At 40.3% G+C, this 20247-nt stretch overlaps 1 protein-coding gene across 4 annotated transcripts in view; it reads left to right on the forward strand.

Moving 5' to 3' along the window:
• The window catches only part of PCCA (propionyl-CoA carboxylase subunit alpha), a 323266-nt gene that overhangs the window by 208158 nt on the left and 94861 nt on the right, over nt 1–20247 (forward strand). The gene's annotated exons all lie outside the window — the stretch shown is intronic.

Consider the following 20247-nt stretch of genomic DNA (forward strand, 5'->3'; position numbering starts at 1 on the left):
GAATAGGTAGAAATTGGAATAATGTGTGCCTCAGATCACTTTTATCCTTTCAGTGATAATTCGGTTGCATGTTTGTTTTATCTTTCTGAGGTTGAACTTTTGAACTTTTGAAATTGAACTTTTGTCATCTTGATATTGATTTAGGTACATTTTTGCTATGCACTGTAGAAATCAATCAAGTTTATTGCGCACTTACTCTGTGCAGAGCACTGTACTAAGCACTTGGGAGAGTACAGTAAACTCAGGGCTTTAATCAGGATCTAAATAAAGACTTTATCAGATGTTTGTGACATTTTTCTTTTGCCTTTTCAGAGATTAAACTTTATGGAAAAGGCAAAGGAAAAATGCAAAGATCTTGAAATATGTTTCCAAGTATTAAAACTGGTAACATTTGACTGTGTTTTTAACTAAAGCTAAGTGATAAGTGACAGTTGTACATTAATTTTTGGAAGTGTTTATGTTTCTTTGTTGAAAGTATTTGCTGAGAGACTACTGTGTCTTTTTGGTTTGATAGATTTTAATATAACCTACTCCAAGACGTTGATATGATTATTTTATTCATTCATTAGTATTGAGTGCCTACTGTGTGCAAAGCTCTGTACTAAGTGCTATTACAGTAGACTACATTCTAATGCCTCTGGTAGCTAGACTTGGTTGAAATTTTTCATTGCCTGATCAAAAATCAGAAATGGGAAATGAATTTTCAAAAATTGATGCTTCACATAATAAAAATTGAGCCTGTAATGCAAAGATTACAGTGCACTTTGTCTAAAAATAAACCTAACCAGTGCCATTATCTGGTTGTTTAGGAAACCATTGAGTTCCTAAAGGATAAGGAACACTTTTTTAACTCTTATTTTATGTTCTCCAATTGTCTGGTATAGTACTCTCCATGCAGTAAGTAAAGTAATAAATGCTTTTGATGGTAAAATTTTGATCTCCTTCAGCAGAATATTCCAGTCTTTGATACCGCAGGTATTTTCTTGGTAAAGATTCTAGATGGGTAATGTTTAGAGAACAAACTCTTGTTGGACTCTAAAATTATTTTGCAGTTTAGAAAAATTGGCCATTAGGAGATAAGCTATAAATGAGAACAGAGATCATGTAATGCCAGTGTAGGCGAGGGATAGATTTGGTAGTGATATCTTGAATGCTTTTGAGAAACATTAGTACAGAGAGCCTTTTTGTAGCACTCACTGTAGAAAGGCCTCGGGAAGCACCTAAGAAATGGGGCATTCCTCGTCCACAAGGAACTTAGGCTTTAACAGGGGAAACAGAACTAAAAATATTTACGAAGTAATCAAAATATATTGAATCAGTAAAATTGTTATGTTTTTGAGCTCTTCAAAATATTTTGCATTGTGGATTTACATCTCGGCACTGCCAAAATATTCCATGTGGTTTTTTGTGAAAACCGGGCAACCGATGTTATTAGTGTTTGCCATTCGCAAACCATCCTCCAGACTATAACTCATTGTGAGCAGGGAGCGTGTCTACCAACTCGGTTAAATTGTATTCTCCCAAGAGATTAGTGCAGTGCTCTGCACCTAGTAAGTGCTCAATAAACATGATTGATTGATTGATCCGAGGTCTTAAGGACAGGCATTTAGTTTAAATACAGAGATGCAGTGAAAAGGGAGGGACAAGTTAAATCCAACTTGTTATATAGAGCTTACCATGTGAAGGGAGCCAGTACATCAGAGACTTTGGGGAAGTGGGGCAGATGTGTATATGTCAGTGGGGGGCAGTGGAGCTAGAAGAGAGTAGATGTAGAAATCTAAAGGGATTTTGTGGTGGCTTGTATTCCACATTCAGAGGCGTCTCATGAAAACAATTACAGAATTTAGCAACTAAATTATATTGTGAACAGTGAAACTGCCCATCTGCCATCCCTCTCCATTTAGCATTTCCCCTCCATATGGTATCCCTTTTTTAGAGCAGTCTTACAAATATCTATTTGACTTTTTGCTCAGGACAAGTAACAGCTTATGGCAAGCAAGAAATAGTGTATATGGCTTTCCTGTTTGTGTATCTTTCAGGGTAGACTGGAAAGAGTTTTTATGTATGATGAATATTTTTATATTTGTTGGCAAGGTTTTTATAATCCCAGAAACAAAATCAGTTAAACTCTATGTGGCTACATTATTCTTTTTCAAATGTTGTGGCCTTAGAAACCTCTAAAACACACAAAAAACCTAGGGACTGGCTGTTAGTTATGCTCTGATGGTGCTTAGGTATAGAATCTTTGCAGGGAGCTCGAGATCATCTTTATAATAATTATGGTACTTGTCAAGCATTTACTATGTGCCACGTACCTTACCAAACACTGGGGTTGAGAAGCAGCGTAGCTCAGTGGAAAGACCATGGGCTTGGGAGTCAGAGGTCATGGGTTCTAATCCCAGCGCCGCCACTTGTCAGCTGGGTGACTATGGGGCAAGTCACTTCACTTCTCTGTGCCTCAGTTCCCTCATCTGTAAAATGGGGATTAAGACTGTGAGCCTCACGTGGGACAACCTGATTACCTGTATCTACACCAGTGCTTAGAACAGTGCTCTGTACATAGTAAGCGCTTAACAAATACCAACATTATTATTACAAGATAATCAGGTTGGACATAGTCCCTGTCACAATTGGGGCTTACACTCTAAGTAGGAGAGAGTGGGATTTAATCCCCACTTTATAGATGAGGAAACTGAGGCATTGAGAAGTTAAGTGACTTGACCAAGGTCACATAGCCTATAAATGATGGAGCTGGATTAGAACCAAGGTCCTCTGACTTCCAGGACTGGCTCTTCCTGTTAGGCCATGCTGTTTCTTTATCCAGTTTGTGCCTGCTAAGTAGGTGAATGACTAAATCATCCAGGACAGATGGTTATCTATTCTTCTTCACTAAATTCTTTTTTTTTTTTATAGTTAAGCCTATTTTCTGTTGTTTGGGTCTCTCTAGATGTGAAGAACTGGTGAATATCCTTATAATAGGAACTGTTCCTATATTTGGAGACAGTTATCAAGTTCAAGCACTAAATAGGAGAGTAAGCAGTCCCCGACTAAGCCCTCATTTCCTCTTCTCCAACTCCCACATAAATCATCCTTGCACTAGAATTTGCACCCTTTATTCACCCCTCCCTCAGCCCCACAGCACTTATATGAATGTCCATAATTTTTTAAATTTATATTAATGTCTGCCTTGCCAGCTAGACTCTAAGCTCATTTTGGGCGGGGAACATGTCTACCAACTCTGTTATATTATACTCACTGAAGTGCTTAGTGCAATTCACTGCAGACAATAAGTGCTCAATTAATACAATTGAGCAATTGATTTTTAAAAAATGACCGTAATTGATTTCCTATTTAGCTTTTGCTTCTCCAGGTAACCTACTCCAACTGCCACTTTTCCAACCTGTTGACCATTTAGGACTCCACATGGCCAGTGGGAACAGTAGTCTTAATAATTATGGTATTTGCTAAGTGCTTTCTTGGTGCCAGACACTGTTCTAAGCACTGGAGTGGATTCAAGTAAATCCATGTCCCACGTGGGGCTCACACTTTCGATCCCCATTTTACAGAGGAGGTAACTGAGGCCCAGAGAAGTACAGTGACTTGCCGAAGATCACACAGCAGACAAGTGGCAGAGCCAGGATTAGAACCCATGACCTTCTGCCTGGCCCGTGCTGTATCTATTACTTACTAGAAGCCGTGCTGCTTCTTAGGAAGATAGATAGATAGTCTTGCTGTCTTTGTCCTTTATTTACGGCTAGGGTGGTAGGGAGTGGAGAATAGTGGCCAGACTGCTTGCTGCCATAGCTTTTATTTTTGGAAAAGGAGGATGATGAGGTTCTTTTGTTAAGCCGTGTGGAACAATTGGGTCCATTTGGGAGGTCACTCTCATTTATTCATTTATTTATACAATTGAATAATCATATTTATTAAGCACCTACTGTGTGCAAAGCACCATACTAAGCGCTTGTGCAATGAAACAATAAACAGACACATTCCCTGCCCACATCAAGTTAGTGCTCAATCTAGCTCCAGTTTGGCAGCTCTTTCTGTCCTTCCTGAGTCAGAGGAAACAGTTTGAAAGTTCTTTGTGGAATGGAGCTGCTCACCCAGCTGTACAGGAGATTTCTTTTCCCTTCTGCTGAATAGGTTAATTGGACTCAAAAGATGCCTCGAGATTGAAAAAAAAAGTAAGAGCTAAATAATACCTTTTGTAGGTCATTTCTGTCTCTTGGCCTCAGTCTGTACTTCTCCAGTTGGTGTGTGCTGTTAGTCACAGTGAGATCTGGCAAGAGAGAATGGATGTCCTGGTTCAACCTCACACTACTACTGGAAAAACCATCCAAGTCAGGTCCTATGGTCTGTTGGATCCCTTTACAAAATCAAGAATTAAGTTGGTGGCTCAACATATTGGCCACCTACTTGTATTTATAGTTGAAGTAGTCATCTAGTTGATAGTGCAAAACCTGGTTGGATGAAAATAGCTCCAAGATCAAAGAGCTGCTTTCAGCAAAACAGGAAATCTGTCAACAACTCTTTGTAATCTTGTATAATCCTGACAAAAGAAAGGGTTACACAACTCCCTTCTCCTCCTTATATGACAGCTACCACTCTCCCCACTTTCAAAGCCTTGTTAAAATCACAACTCCTTCAAGAAGGCTTTCCTAACTAAGCCCTCTCTTTTCCTATTCCCTTGCCCTTCTACATCATCTGTGCAGTTATACCTGTAGCCTTTAAGCACTTGATATAAACCCCACCGCACTTATACACAGATCCATAACATTTACTTTTATTAACATCTGTCTCCCCCTTCTGTAAGATCTTAGGGTGCAGAGAGCATGCTTACTAACACTGTTGTATGTAGTAATAATAATAATGATATTTATTAAGCACTTACTATGTGCCAAGCACTGTTCTAAGCACTGTGGTGGATACAGGGTAGTCAGGTTGTCCCACATGGGACTCTCACTTTGAATCCCCACTTTACAGATGAGGTAACTGAGGCACAGAGAAGTTAAGTAACTTGCTCAAGGTCACAAAGCAGACAAGTGGCTGAGCCGGGATTAGAACCCACATCCTCTGACTTCCAAGCCCGTGCTCTTTCCACTAAGCCCCACTACTTCTCTTCTCTCCCAAGGGCTTAGTACAGTGGTCTGCATACAGTAAACTCTCAAATTCTACGGATCGATTCATTGAATGAATGAACAATAACTGAATTCCATTACTTAAGCAGCACAGTGATCAGCAATGAAATGATAAACTAGGAAACATAGTCAAAGCTAGCATCTCCTTTCAGAGAGTGTCAGAGAGCAACAATGTGGTAGCAAATTTCAGAACAAACTGGAAATCTACAGAGCGATGTTGGTTTTTTTTTTTTCCCAATGTTTGTGAAACTTGGGCTCGTCACGTCTGGCTTTTTGAGTGTTATTTATGTGCCATACGCAGTGTGAAATTGCAAGTCAGTCTCTAAGCATCAGAGCTCTGCTCAGGCCAGAACAGCTTTACTGGGTGGGATGTGTTAGGAGAATGGGTGAGAGTAAGATATCCAGATAGCTGTTGAATGGCAAGCTGAAACAGAGCAACTTCCAGGAAAACAGGGAAACACTTTAAAGATGTAGTAAAAGCTTACCTTCAGAAACACGATCATTCACAGCTGAATGTAAGGAGACAATTGCAGTGAACAACCTGATATGCTGAAATCACAAAAAAACAAGAAGCTTTGAGAGAATTGTGAGATTGAGGGCAAGCTAACGACACCAGTAGGCTCCTTAAGCAGCGAATACACCAGCGAAATCAGGGTCAGTCTTTGTAAATATGTGAGGTTGTAGGGATTGTTCTCCTGCATCGACCTTGCTACACCCCATGGATCAATATCTATCAGTCATTCAATCAGTGGTATTTATGGAGCACTTACTTTGGGCAGAGCACTGTACTAAGCGCTTGAAAGAGTACAGTAAAACAGAATTAGCAGACATGTTCCCTGCCCAAAACAAGCTTAATATCTACTTTCAGTGGTATCCTCTTTTGAGTAGAAAGCGTTTAGTACATTGCCAAGCGCTTAGTACAGTGCTTTGCCCAACATAAGCTCTCAATAAATACAGTCGACTGAATAGAAAGGAAATATACACAAGTAGAGTTAAATCTGTGTATCTGGTCTGCTGAGGTTAAAGGGGAGTGTTCTTAGTGAAAAATTTTGGTTCAGAAGGACACTGAACCTTAAAAGACTGGGCTGCCCTGGGAACCACTCCCAGGATGGGGCTTTGCATAGCCATATAGAGTGTCAAGGAGGGCCACGTAATTAGGAATAAGGTCCCTCCAGAATCCTGAGAGAGCTCATTAATTAGTCAAACTCTGACAATATCAGATATTATTAGGCAGGACTATTTTTAAAAAATCAAAGTAGCAAGCACATTTCTTCTTTTTCTTTCTTTATGGCACAAGATAATCCTGCCAGTCTTCTGGAGGAGAACGCTTGCATGCAGAAAGCTATAGGGAAAGTACATGCAGTTTGTTGACTTGAACAGACACTCTCCTTGCTATGGGAAGGACTCGGGCAAGTAAATGGGGTTGGATACAAGCAAACTGGGTTGGAAGCAGTTCCTGCCCCACGTAGGGCTCGCAGTATCAATCCTCATTTTACAGATGAGGTAACTGAGGCTGAGAAAAATGAAGTGACTTGCTCAAGGTCATAGAACAGGTGGCAAAGCTGGGATTAGAACCCTTCTGTCTCCCAGTCCCATGCTCTGTCTACTACACCATGCTGTACTCTCTCAAGTGCTCAGTACAGTGCTCTGCACACAGTAAGTGCTCAAAAAATGATAAATAAATGAAAAGGCATAGTTACACAGTATGGCTGACAGAAGTAGCTGTGATTATTAGTCATTGCTTTGGCCAAAAGGGTGGAATAATTAAGGAAGCAAAGGAAGTAAAGGGAGTCAAGGGAGAAGTGGAAGCGCTTAAGATGGAGAGTTGTTTTACATCGCTCAGGCTGTCTTCTGACTGTGGCTTCCAGATTTGATTGAAAGGAAGAGACTTTTAGCAATATAAACCACTGAAATTGTATAACTTACCATTAACACTCATGCACTTCTAATCCTTGCGGAGAAAGTTCAGCTTAATAATTACTCTGTATAAGCAACAACAAACTGTCTCTTTGCAAATGCTTTCTGAGCTATATAAAACATAGCAGATCATTAAACTGCTTTTATGAAACACTTAGTGGTTTATAAAGGCCATTGGTCAGTTTAAAATTTTAATTTAACCTTTAATTTTCTTCATGGCTCTCCTCTTGACTTGTTCCAAATTTTCTTAATTGTCTATTAAGAGTAATGGAGGACAGACCAGTTCTTCAGTAAGTATCTGATCATTTCTAAATGTAGGAAAAACTTCAAAAAATAAAGGCAAGTGTTAGTGATGATTTTTGAAAGAGAAAATTCAAGAGGAAGGTTAAAAATCCACTACTGCCATTATAATGTAGAGAATTCTTTATGTCCAAAAATATTCGCTTAGAAATGTTACTTTCCTAGAGCTAGATGGATGAGCATTCTGCACTATTTGACACTGTATAGTGTAAAGAAGAGAAGAAAAAAAGGTGATTGTTCCTGATCATTGAATTTAGGTCCCTAGGTAGCAAGGGCAATTTCAGTAGATCTCAAACTCATGACTTCAGATGGTAACTTCAAACTTAAATTGCACCTACCATTCCTTGAGGATAATTGGAATCTTGAATTACTGAATTCTGGGAGCCCTACGTCAATTTTGAGCTCTAAGATTTAAACTAAAAGAACCTCCAGCAGCAAACAATAATTCCACATGCTTTTCATGATTTTTATTTGTAATTCACGTCTCTGTTCGTTTGCCTAGATCAGACGCGTTTCCTTTAAGGGATCAATAGGCTGTTTCAGTGTGCTTCCTTCCATTCCAAGGTTCAGTCATTCAGTTGTACTTATGGAGGGCTTACTCTGTGCAGAGCACTGTACTGAGCGCTTGGGAGTATACAACATTCATTCAATAGTATTTATTCAATAGTATTTATTGAGCGCTTACTATGTGCAGAACACTGTACTAAGCCCTTGGAATGTACAATTCGGCAACAGATAGAGACAATCCCTGCCCACTGAGGGTCTTACAGTCTAATTGGGAAACATTTCCTACCCATAATGAGCTAGAGGGAGAGACAGATATTAATGTGAATAAATGATTCATAATATATGATTTAAAGATATGTACATAAAAGCTGCGGGGTAGAAGGTGGGGAGAATAGCAAATGTCCAAAGGTCACAGATTGAGGTACATAAATTCTGTGGGGCTGAGGGAGGGGTGACAGTTGCAAGCCCCCATCTAAAAAAACCCGCTCTTGACCCCACTTCCCCCGCCAGTTGTCGCCCTATCTCCCTACTACCCTTCCTTTCCAAAATCCTAGAACGAGTCGTCTACAATCGATGCTTAGAATTCCTTAACTCCCAGTCTCTCCTGGACCCCCTCCAATCTGGCTTCCGTCCCCTCCACTCTACCGAGACTGCTCTCTCTAAGGTCACCGTGACCTCCTTCTTGCCAAATCCAATGGCTCCTACTCCATTCTGATCCTCCTTGACCTCTCTGCTGCCTTTGACACTGTCGACCATCCCCTCCTCCTCCATACCTTATCTCACCTTGGCTTCACGGACTCCGTCCTCTCCCGGTTCTCCTCTTACCTCTCTGGCCAGTCATTCTCGGTCTCCTTCGCTGGCGCCTCCTCCCCCTCCCATCCTTTAACTGTTGGAGTTCCTCAAGGGTCAGTTCTTGGCCCTCTTCTGTTCTCCATTTACACTCATTCCCTCGGTGAACTCATTCGCTCTCACGGCTTTGACTACCATCTCTACGCAGATGACACGCAGATCTACATCTCCGCCCCTGTCCTCTCCCCCTCCCTTCAGGCTCGCATCTCCTCCTGCCTCCGGGACGTCTCCACCTGGATGTCGGCCCGCCACCTAAAACTCAGCATGAGCGAGACTGAGCTCCTCATCTTCCCTCCCAAACCCGGTCCTCTCCCAGACTTCCCTATCACCGTGGATGGCACGACCATCCTTCCCGTCTCTCGGGCCCGCGATCTCGGTGTCATCCTTGACTCGTCCCTCTCGTTCGCCCCACGCATCCTATCCGTTACCGAGACCTGCCGGTTTCACCTTTTCAATATCGCCAAGATCCGCCCTTTCCTCTCCACCCAAATGGCTACCTTACTGCTACGGACTGTCGTTATATCCCGGCTAGACTACTGTGTCAGCCTTCTCTCTGACCTCCCTTCCTCCTCTCTCGCCCCGCTCCGGTCTATTCTTCACTCCGCTGCCCGGCTCATCTTCCTGCAGAAACGATCTGGGCATGTCACTCCCCTTCTTAAACAACTCCAGTGGTTGCCTATCGACCTCCGCTCCAAACAAAAACTCCTCACTCTAGGCTTCAAGGCTCTACATCACCTCGCCCCTTCCTACCTTTCCTCCCTTCTCTCTTTCTACCGCCCACCCCGCACGCTCCGCTCCTCTGCCGCCCACCTCCTGACCGTCCCTCGGTCTCGCCCATCCCGCCGTCGACCCCCGGGCCACGTCCTCCCGCGGTCCCGGAACGCCCTCCCTCTTCACCTCCGCCAAACTGATTCTCTTCCCCTCTTCAAAACCCTACTTAAAACTCACCTCCTCCAAGAGGCCTTCCCAGACTGAGCTCCTCTTCTCCCTCTACTCCCTCTACCACCCCCCCTTCATCTCTCCGCGGCTTAACCCTCTTTTCCCCCCATTTCCCTCTGCTCCTCCCCCTCTCCCTTCCCATCCCCACAGCACTGTACTCATCCGCTCAACTGTATATATTTTCATTACCCTATTTATTTTGTTAATGAAATGTACATCGCCTTGATTCTATTTAGTTGCCATTGTTTTTACAAGATATTCTTCCCCTCGACTCTATTTATTGCCATTGTTCTTGTCTGTCCGTCTCCCCCGATTAGACTGTAAGCCCATCAAAAGGCAGGGACTGTCTCTGTTGCCGACTTGTTCATTCCAAGCGCTTAGTACAGTGCTCTGCACATAGTAAGCGCTCAATAAATACTATTGAATGAATGAATGAATGAATGAAAGGATTGCCAGTTTTTTGTAAATAAATGGACCCTGTATAAAAACAGCCTTACCCCAGACTGTGTCCATAATGCCTGTAAAAATTTCTCCACTTCTGTAAACATGGGTGACTGCCCTACTGGGGAAACTGTGGGAGGAAACCTATTTGCCTTCCCCACAGCCCAGTGGCTATGGCTCCTGGTCTGCCCACTGGCTTTCCTGACTCTGCTTTTCCTGGCTCTGCTCCTTGGACCGTGTCAGGCAGTCCCCGGGGCATTAGCAGAACACAACTCAGTTTTCAGAAGGGGAAGGGAGGGCATGCGAGCCCCGGATACCAGGAACCCAAGGCTGGGAGTTCACCTGACACTCGGGTGGAAAGGGAAAGAGGGAGAGAGAGAGAAAGAGGAAGGAAAGGGTACTCATCACTTAGGCTCGTCCTATGCCTCCATTGCTGCTTTGGGATGCTGGGGATGGATGAGAGTAGCTTAAAGGAGGGGAGGTGGGGCTCTAGGGCTACCTGGGCAAATCCAGCTACAACACACACTTTTCTCTTGCTCCTGCCGTGAATTCCCACAGGGAGTTCTCACTGGAAGCCACCAGAGGACAGATAGCACTGTGTGTTCCCCACCCCCTTCACCATGCCCTGTTAAACCCTGGAGCAGAAACCGAGGGTTATCTCTGGAATGGTGGTTAGATTAGGCCCAGCCTCTGAAAAGATAGGGAGATAGTGGGGAACGGAATGGGGGAGGTCTATGCAACTGCAGCTTGGTGGGGTGTCCTCCCTGCTCGCCCCCCAGAATGTCTCTGGAGAACCATATAGAGGGATAGGATGTACTCTCCTAGGGAGTGTCAGGACCCAAATTCTGGCTCTGTAGCAGCCAGGCCAGTAGTCACCCGGGAACTGATTTAACTCTGTCCAGTACACACTTTCTAGTGCCCCCTCCCCAATTCCTTCCATCTGAGATGGTGGAAGGGTAAAATGAGTGAACAGAGCTTGACTCTTTTAGCCCGCACTGAAATATCTGAAAGGTTTTAAGCATAAGCTGGTCTCTTCCTCAAGCTATAATTAGTGAAATTTCCACCACTGGATAATTGCAATAATTCCCCATTCTGGAAACCAGTTATCCATCTATTCAAAGTACAAGACATGTCAGACCTTCCATAATTCTTTGAATGATAAATGGATCTTTGATGCTGCGCCTGTTTCTGCTCATATAGGGAACAGCTATTATGAGATTATCAATTAACTTTCAATTCCTATTTGCCTTCAGTGTCTCCAGGTAATTAAGGAGGTGGTCTTGTAGAACACTCCAAGAAGTTACCAAGTGAAAATTTATCTCCTCGTGAATGCTTGAAGCTATTAGTTGAAGGAGCTAGTTTTGCATGATAATTAATGATTTTTTCAGTATGTTAGATATGCAGATGGCTCGCAACAGTTTAATTCAATCTCATTAAGGTGGAGTATTTCATCTTTCACTGGTAAATACTGTTTTTTAAAAATATGATATTTAAGTGCTTACTGTGTGCTAGAGACTGTACTAAGCACTGCAGGAGTTACAAGCTGAGTCCCACATGGGGTACAGTCTTAATCCCTACTTCACGGATGACATAACTGAGGTGCATAGGAGTTAAGTGTCTTGCCCAAGATCACACAGATACATGGCAAAGCTGGGGTTAGGACCCAATTCCTCTGACACTCAGGCCAGTGCCCTGTCCACTAGGCCCTATCCTGCTGCTGTTTGAATGCAGAACAAAAATTAACCTAGAATTGACACAGAGAAATCCAGTGGCATGCATTGTCAAGCATAGAGTTGAATAGGTTAGAATTAGTACATGTGTGATTTGGGGCATTCATGAGGCATGTATTCCAAAAGATACTTTTTGTTTATTAGGACTGCCTTATTTTGTTGGGGCAAAATTCTCGCATTATTTGATTCCTGCAGTAGAAGTAGAAAAATTCAGATCATTTACATTCCACATTCTAAATTCTTTCCCTCATAGAAAGAAAGGATATTGTATTTGTGTGCTTGTGAAATTTTTTCTCCTCTATTTGCTAGACTTTTCTTTCTTTAATTTTTTTCTGTGATTTCACAATTTGAAACTTTTCAGGATCAGAGATAATCTTTCCTGAAATCACAGGGGAGTCATTTGGAGATTTAGATGTTGGAATATTGCTCATTCTCAAATTCTCTCTTCATAAAAAAATTAGATACGAATTGTCTGAAAAATAGTTACTCTTTTCCATTGCTCTTTGTTTACAATGTGATGTTCAGGGTGTACCTAAGATCTAAAAGTCACAAAAGTCACTTCAACCAGAGTTTGGCACCTGTGGACCACCACTATGAAATCTCTGCTTTGACTCTTCTGTTTGTAAAGGAAACACATAGACATAAATTGAGTTTTGTGAGTAATGTTGATATTGATCAATTTTTTAATGTACCTGTAAAACCTTTCTCAAATGCTCCTCCCACTTGAAGATTTCAGTCATTCCCATCCCATTTTACATTCTACTATCATTTCGGATTCATATGTTAGTAATGTGAGATTCTAGTGAAAAGCAGTTCAATTCCAAAGCAAGTTCCAGTGGACCAAGATACTATATAACGTGGCAAACGTTGCAGGGTAGACTCCTGACATGGGCAGATCTACTTAGATATCTGAAATCCCACAGATGTAATGACATTTAACTTTGTTCAGTGAGTCTCTCTGAGAGTATTTTTTCAATCCAAACACTGAATTTTTATAAAGATGTGAACATGCTGCCCAAGCAATCTAGAAAATTACATATCTAATTGGTTGCACAGTTGCACCTGTATTCTCTTGAGAGTCTCAATCATGTTGTGCTTAAGAGCGAACTAACTGGTTATACCAACTAAACAAAGAATAAAAATAAGTTATAAAAATCAGTCGATTGTTTATAAAATGCGTTTTGAGATGAAAGGCACCAAGTATTTTTGCTGGTTGTTGTTACGTTGGTGGCAGCAAATGCTGTAATTAAAGCTTCGAGTGACTTTCAGAATTACCCCCTGATTTCAGTGCCTTCTTCTGAGGAATTCTGTTTAGGATGAAACTTCCAGCTTGGTTTGTTATTAAGAAACTTTGGAGTTTGGAATAGTTGAGTTACTCTGTCCATTTTGTATTGAAAGGGATGAGGAGGAAATACTTAAAGAATTCCTTTCTTTTTAATCTGCACTTTCTGTGGAGCCTTTAGTTAAAACAGTATTCCTAGGAAGGACAATTATGAGCTGTTTAAGCGTTTCCTCCTTTTCTTCAGTCTAGCCGTGGTAGAGTTTAGTACAGTGTTCTTCACAAAGTAAGCACATAATAAATGAATACGATTGATTGATAGGCCACAAGAGCAGGCATTTGGGCTATCTCAGTAGGACTTATGGAAGGACTGGGAAGTAATGATGTGGTATAATATTAGAAAACACAAGAAAGTCGGCATGTGAAATTGCATTTCATACCTACTTAATTAAACTGGTTCTTAATTGGATATTGAACCTTAGCCAATGCCTTTGCCCATTTAATTAATTGTAATTAAAGTAAGAATAATGTGGCCATATTTACTGCAAGTTTGATTACTGTGAGATTTGTAAATCAGAAAATTATTTTCAAAATCATTGGCATTTTACTTAAAATGAAGGGACAGCCAAATGAGGGAGAAAATATTATCATCAAAATGATTAAAGCTCAGATCCCAGTTGAATGTCACGCAAACATATGCATCCATTAATACAATTATTATAATCCACTGTTACTTGTTTTCGATTGTAAAATCCAAAAATAAGGGGCAGTGTCTCCTGTTGGCTAATTGACTGTTCCATTCCCTAAGCTCCCTGCCTTGGGGTCTATAGCAGAGGGGATGGACAGAGGAGAGCAGCAGGATGTAAGATGTGGGATTTGGCATAGCAGCAGAAGAAGCATGCAGAATCTGAAGTGATGGAGGGAAAAGGAGTGTCTGAACTTCCACCCTTTGAGATGTGTTTTGGAGGTTGCTGAGGCCTGGATCCCTTCTGGAGAAGAAAAATGTTCTGGGTTTTGGCTGTTTTTGACTATCTTAAGGGAAAATATGTATATGGAGAAACATAACTGGGTATCTTTCTTTCTCACTGCCATATTCATTTACTCAAAATCAGTCATTTATATAGGGTATACTTACAACTCTAGAAAAACCAATTTAAAGTGAGCACTAACTTGTTATAGCTCTCTCCAGCTGTAGAAACAAAGTGGCGTGGCCTTATGGCTAGAGCCCAGGCCTGGGAGTCAGAAGAACCTGGGTTCTGGGTTCCAGTCCCGGCTCGGCCACTTGTCTGCACTGTGACCTTGGGCAAGTTACTTCCCTTCTCTGTGCCTCAGTTAGCTTCATGTGTAAAATGGGGATTAATACTGTGAGCCCCATGTGGGACAGAGACTGTGTCCAATCTCATTACCTTTAGAAGCAGCGTGGCTCAGTGGAAAGAGCCCGGGCTTTGGAGTCAGAGGTCATGAGTTCAAATCCCGGCTCTGCCACTTGCCAGCTGTGTGACTGTGGGCAAGTCGCTTCACTTCTCTGTGCCTCAGTTACCTCATCTGTAAAATGGGGATGAAGTCTTTGAGCCCCACGTGGGACAACCTGATTCCCCTGTGTCTACCCCAGTGCTTAGAACAGTGCTCTGCACATAGTAAGCGCTTAACAAATACCATCATTATTATTATTATTATTATATCTACCCCAGCGCTTAGTACAGTGCCTGGCACAAAGTAAGCATTTAACAAATAGTAAAAAAATACTTTCTTGAGTGTAAAACACTGGAAAGCTCAATGACAAAGCCTGTGAATTTTGGCAACTTTGAAAGAAAAATTAAAACAAAACTCTAGTGTATGAAAAAGATCTGACATTTCAGTTTTCAAGTGCATCAAAGAACAGAATCCTAGATAAACATTTCATCATAATTCAAAATGATTTCTTAAGTCATTTAGGGAAAGAAGGACTCAAATACTGAACCTAGAAAGTTAATAAAATTAAGCCCTTTTTTTTGGATCAGAAGGAAATGGGAATTTCTAAGAAGCAGGCCTTCCATGGAGAACAACATGCTCCAATCTCCTGGATTTCCAATTTAGGGGCCATTAAATTCATGCTGACTGGTTTCAGTTAGACTGAGAGAAAGAGGTAACTATTTAGGCAACTGAACTCAAATCATGTAGGTACTTAAATGAAAATCAACACTTTGAAATGTACCCAGAAGTTAATAGATAGGCAGTGCAGACTGCAGAGCACAGGTGTAATGGGCTCCACGTGAGAAAAATGTAATAGTATAATATGACAGATTATTGCTATAGGAGGCCAAACTGTCCCTTCCAAGTGTATCCACCTGCCTAGCTAATTTTGATGCTTTAGTAGTTATTTTTCATGCCTGTCAACTTTTTGTAAATATCAATGACTATAGTCTTTTCTGCTGTGTCTGTAAATTCTGCCTCTGATACTTTTCTTTTTTTGTGTTCAATATAATCCCACTGACTCTCTTCATCTGCATTTTAAGCCTAGTGCTTTGTGATATAAAAGTTCATATCTTTCTTGCCTTATATTTAAATAGCCTTTCTCCTGGAGAACTCAGTGCTTCAGACAGGATAGAATTAGCCTGATATTTTGGTGCAGAGGCACCAATAATATTTTTGAGAATTCCATCTAAGTGTATAGCTGTCCCTAGTGTTTGGAAAAAGCAGTAATGTCTTGTCCATTTTAAAAAAGGAAAACAAAAAGTGTAGTACCGAAAAGTATTGACCTGGCAACTTCACGTCACTACCAGAACAGATTATCAATCAGTTGCAAGTCTCATGAAAAGCAGAAGATATTAGAAAGCAACTAACGTGGCTTTGTGGTAATAAGATTGTACCAGACAAATGTGATCTTTTTGATATAGTTGCAGGCTACGTAGGCAAGAAAAAGCACTCGATGTAGTCTCTCTAAGCATCAGTAAAGCTCTGGCTTTTATCCTAGGAACTATTCCTATTGACAAATTAGGGAAGTAGGATAACAGACATATTATCATTATTGGCTGTGAAACTCAGGGGATTCATTCATTCACTTATATCGGCTGTGTGACTGTGGGCAAGTCACTTAACTTCTCTGTGCCTCAGTTCCCTCATCTGTAAAATGGGGATTAAGACTGTGAGCCCCACGTGGGACAACCTGATTCCCTTCTGTCTACCCCAGCGCTTAGAACAGTGCTCGGCACATAGTAAGCGCTTAACAAATACCAACATTATTATTATTATTTATTAAGCTCTTACTGTGTGCAGAGCACTAGCCACTACTGCCTAATAGGAATCAGTTCAAGAGCCAATTCTGTTTAATAGCCTTATTAATACCCGTACCCTCTAGATTGTAAGCTTGTTGTGGAAAGGGAGCATGTTTACCAACTCTTTTATATGGTACTCTCCCAAACACTTAGTACAGTGTTCTGCACATGGTAAGTTCTTGAGAAATACAATTGATTGAATGATCGAACTGAAGAAATCAAGAGCATGCTGATAGCATTTGCAAAGACTTCTAAATCAGATGGAAACTTTGGAAGACTAGTTTAGAATTCTTAGATTGACAGTTAGGGAAATGGTCCTACAAACAGAGCATTAATTTCAATAATCTAGGTGTGTGCCTAGATTAGAGTTTAGAGGAACACAAACCCAACGGGGGTGTGGGGACATGTTGAATAGGCACATCATTAGTAAAGAAAGTCCTGAAACATTGAGGAGAGGGGAATTGTTGGTAAAATTGATCTCTAAACTAGTATGTCAGCAATTTAATATTGTTATTGAAAAAGTGTGCGGTACTGGATAGTGTTGGATGTAGACTTGAGGGTTTTAGCCAGAGGAAGGCTTCTGAGAGTTGGGAAGGAGGCTTTTTTTGTTGGTTGTTTTTTTTTTTTTTTAACCATACTGTGTACTGGTCAGACCCTTATTAGTGTCCTGTATCCACTTTTGGACATTACACTTTAAGAAGCATCATGACTTAGTCGAAAGAGTACGGGCCTGGGAGTGGGAGGACCTGGGTTCTAATCCTGGCTCTGCCAATTGCATGTTGTGGGACTTTGGGCAAGTCACTTAACTTCTCTGTGCCTCAGATCTTCTGTTCTTGTACTTTCCAAGCGCTTAGTACAGTGCTCAGCATAAAGTAAGCGCTCAATAAATATGACTGAATGAATGAATGTTCTCCCTCTCACTTAGACTGTGAGCCCATGTAGGACAGGGATTGGGGCCGAATGAGTTTATATCTACCGTAGTGCTTAGAACAGTGTTTTTCACATAGTAAGCGCTTAACAAATACCATTAAAAAAAAGAATGAAAAGAAACAGGAGTGGGGACATGGAATAGTAGCGGTAATGATTAAAGGGTAGAAAATAAGTTTTGTGAGGAAAAGATGATGGCTTTCAGGGTGTCTGACCAGGAGGAAGAAGGTGAAGCCATCAAATACATGAATAGTGTAACTTATGTAGTTTTAGACCAAGAACAATTGTAAATGCTGAGCAAAACACCTCAATTCATACACCACCTTATCTGTTTAATGTGAAAATAACTTACATAGTTTTAGTCCAATAACAATTTTAAATGCTAAACAAAACATCTCAATTCATTCAACACCTTGTCTGTTTAACATGGAAATAAACTTATGTAGTTTTTGGCCAATAACAATTTTAAATGCTGAACGAAGTTAAATGTTAATGTAGTTATTTAGCAAATGCAAGCATTAGTGTGGTTTTTTTTTTAAATCTCCACACTCATTTTCCAGGATTTCATAACTGTCCTATTAAATTTTTAACAAACTGAAACTTGGCACTGAAGTTTTGAGCTTGAGTGTGCTTGAAAGAAAAAAAAAACACTATTTGGGTAAACTAGGGTAAAATATTGTCAGTTACTGGAGGCCTGCTATTCAAATGAGGTGTTGTATTTGTTCTTTTATTTTTTTTGTTGGTGTAATAACCTGACATTGTTTCCCATATTTTTATCCTGAGGATAGTAATAAGAATGAAGCCTTCATTTTTTGAATCAGCCATCTAATTTAGTTATCTCTATAAAATATAATAATTAATACTTTAATCAGCCTTGAGTTGTTTTAAAAATAGTGTAAATTCACATTTATTCAAAATTCCATAAGTGCACGAGGCAGTGTGTCCCCTCTGATCTCATTAAACAATAATTCATGAGAATAGTTTTGATTTTACATTCACATTTAACCTCAGTCCAGTGAAATAAGTAACATTTAAATGGTGTGGTTGGTAGGTCCTAAAATATGGTTTACTCTGTGGAGTGGAAGAAGTTTGACTTCTGAATACTTTTTCTTTACCCCTCAGAAGCCAAGACAGTGGTTTTTAAGGGTACACTTTGTCAGAAGCAACAAAATTTAAAAGTTGTGAGCTCCTCCTGCTGGCTCTTGTAAACCATGGAACTGTCTTAATCACCAAAAGTCCTGGTTTAAAATTCCAAAAGCAGTAATCAATCTAGGAAATTTAGATAGTCTTAGTTCATCTGAGTGGTCAAAAATATTATCCAAGTGTCCAAAATAAAGCATCTCACAGTTTTTTCAAATTTTAGAGAGACTTATCTCGAGTGTAGAGGAAGTTTCAAGGAGTGACTGTTGGAGTCTACCTTGTTCTGAATGTTTGACTCTTTTTTTGAATGATAGGCAGACTTTTCACACGACTTTAATGAAGTTTTGTGGTTTTTAAAAGTAATGCCATTGTAATAGCTCGATGTGTGTCTGCTCTTATTAAATGTTTTGATGTAGTCTTCTCAAAAGACGGGCTATTGCTTTCCTTTGAAATGTTTGAGGCAATTTTAGATGCAGCGTCTCAGATGGATCTAATTAGTCGTTCAGAGGGGCTGGGTGTCCGTCGCAGCTGAATTCGCATTTCATTCACCCATAACTAGAAACACCTCGCATCAAACAGGCTTCTTCAAAGAAAGTGGGGTTTAGGGTTCCATGTTTTACTGCTTTTTGAAGTTGGTCTCCCTTTAACTGAGAAGACCTTATGTTTATACAACTGTTATTATTAAGGAAACATAGCTTTGTTCATGAAGGATCATTCTGTATCAGTGCCTGCAATTGGTAGAAGTCAAAGATCTGTAGACTAGATCATGTTCTGTCAGATTTTGGATCACTTGTATATTTGCATTTTACGTTCAATGCAGGAAGATGTAAACATAAATCCAGTGAAATAGGAAAATGCCACAGAATATAAGTCTCAGGGACAAGTAATTTTGAAATGTCAAGTTACTGAAATTCACATTTAATGTAAATTTGCATTTCAAGAAGGAACAAAAATATAGATCTCAAAATCTGAATTATCATTTAATTCACCCATAACTAGAAGTACCTCACTTAAGATGGGGATTCCTCAAAGAAAGGGAGGTTTGGTAGCATAAAGAACCACAACAATGAAGTTTGAATTAGTAAACAAAAGAGAAATTCTAAAGTAGTACTAGCCATATTTCAAATTTTGATTAATTTCTTACTCTAATATTTCATACTGTAAATATAGGTTCCTTCTCTTTCAAAGTCACTACTTTCCTAGTAATATTTTAAAAAATAGCTTTTTCCCACCTTTGCTGTTAATTTCCTTTTGTACTTAATATTCACTCACTCGTTTGGCTAGATTGATCTCATGAGAATGATACTTGTTTACTTATCCTACAGATTTCTTTATCACAGAGACAATTTTAAAGTCCTCCAAATAACTTTCCTGGTTTTTTTAAGGTACTTTTTAAAATACCCCAACCAACTGTTGGTTGTTTAATCCAAGACAGGAGTGATTGATTTCAGTCATTCAGGAATAGATGTGATTTTTAAATCCATGAAGGTTTTGATTTATTTGAACATCCTAGTTTGAATAAATTGAGGCACTTGCTACAGTTTTATTTCTACTCTGATTTTTAAATAGAAATAAGAGTGACAGTTATAGAAATGGTGTTGATTGAGCATCTCCTGAATGCAATCAATAGTATTTATTGAGTGCTTTCTGTTTGTAGACACCAGTAGTAATCACTTGGGAGAATATTGTAGAGCTGGAAGACATAATCACTGGACTCAAGAGTTTATAATCGTGCGATGGAGAAAGAAACAAGATAATTATTGATAGGAAGAAGAGGAGAAGAATGGAAAGTTGGATATGTGGATGAATAAGTCCTTAGAGCA

This window comes from Ornithorhynchus anatinus, chromosome 10 (genome assembly GCF_004115215.2).
Source record: "Ornithorhynchus anatinus isolate Pmale09 chromosome 10, mOrnAna1.pri.v4, whole genome shotgun sequence".
Taxonomy (NCBI): domain Eukaryota; kingdom Metazoa; phylum Chordata; class Mammalia; order Monotremata; family Ornithorhynchidae; genus Ornithorhynchus; species Ornithorhynchus anatinus.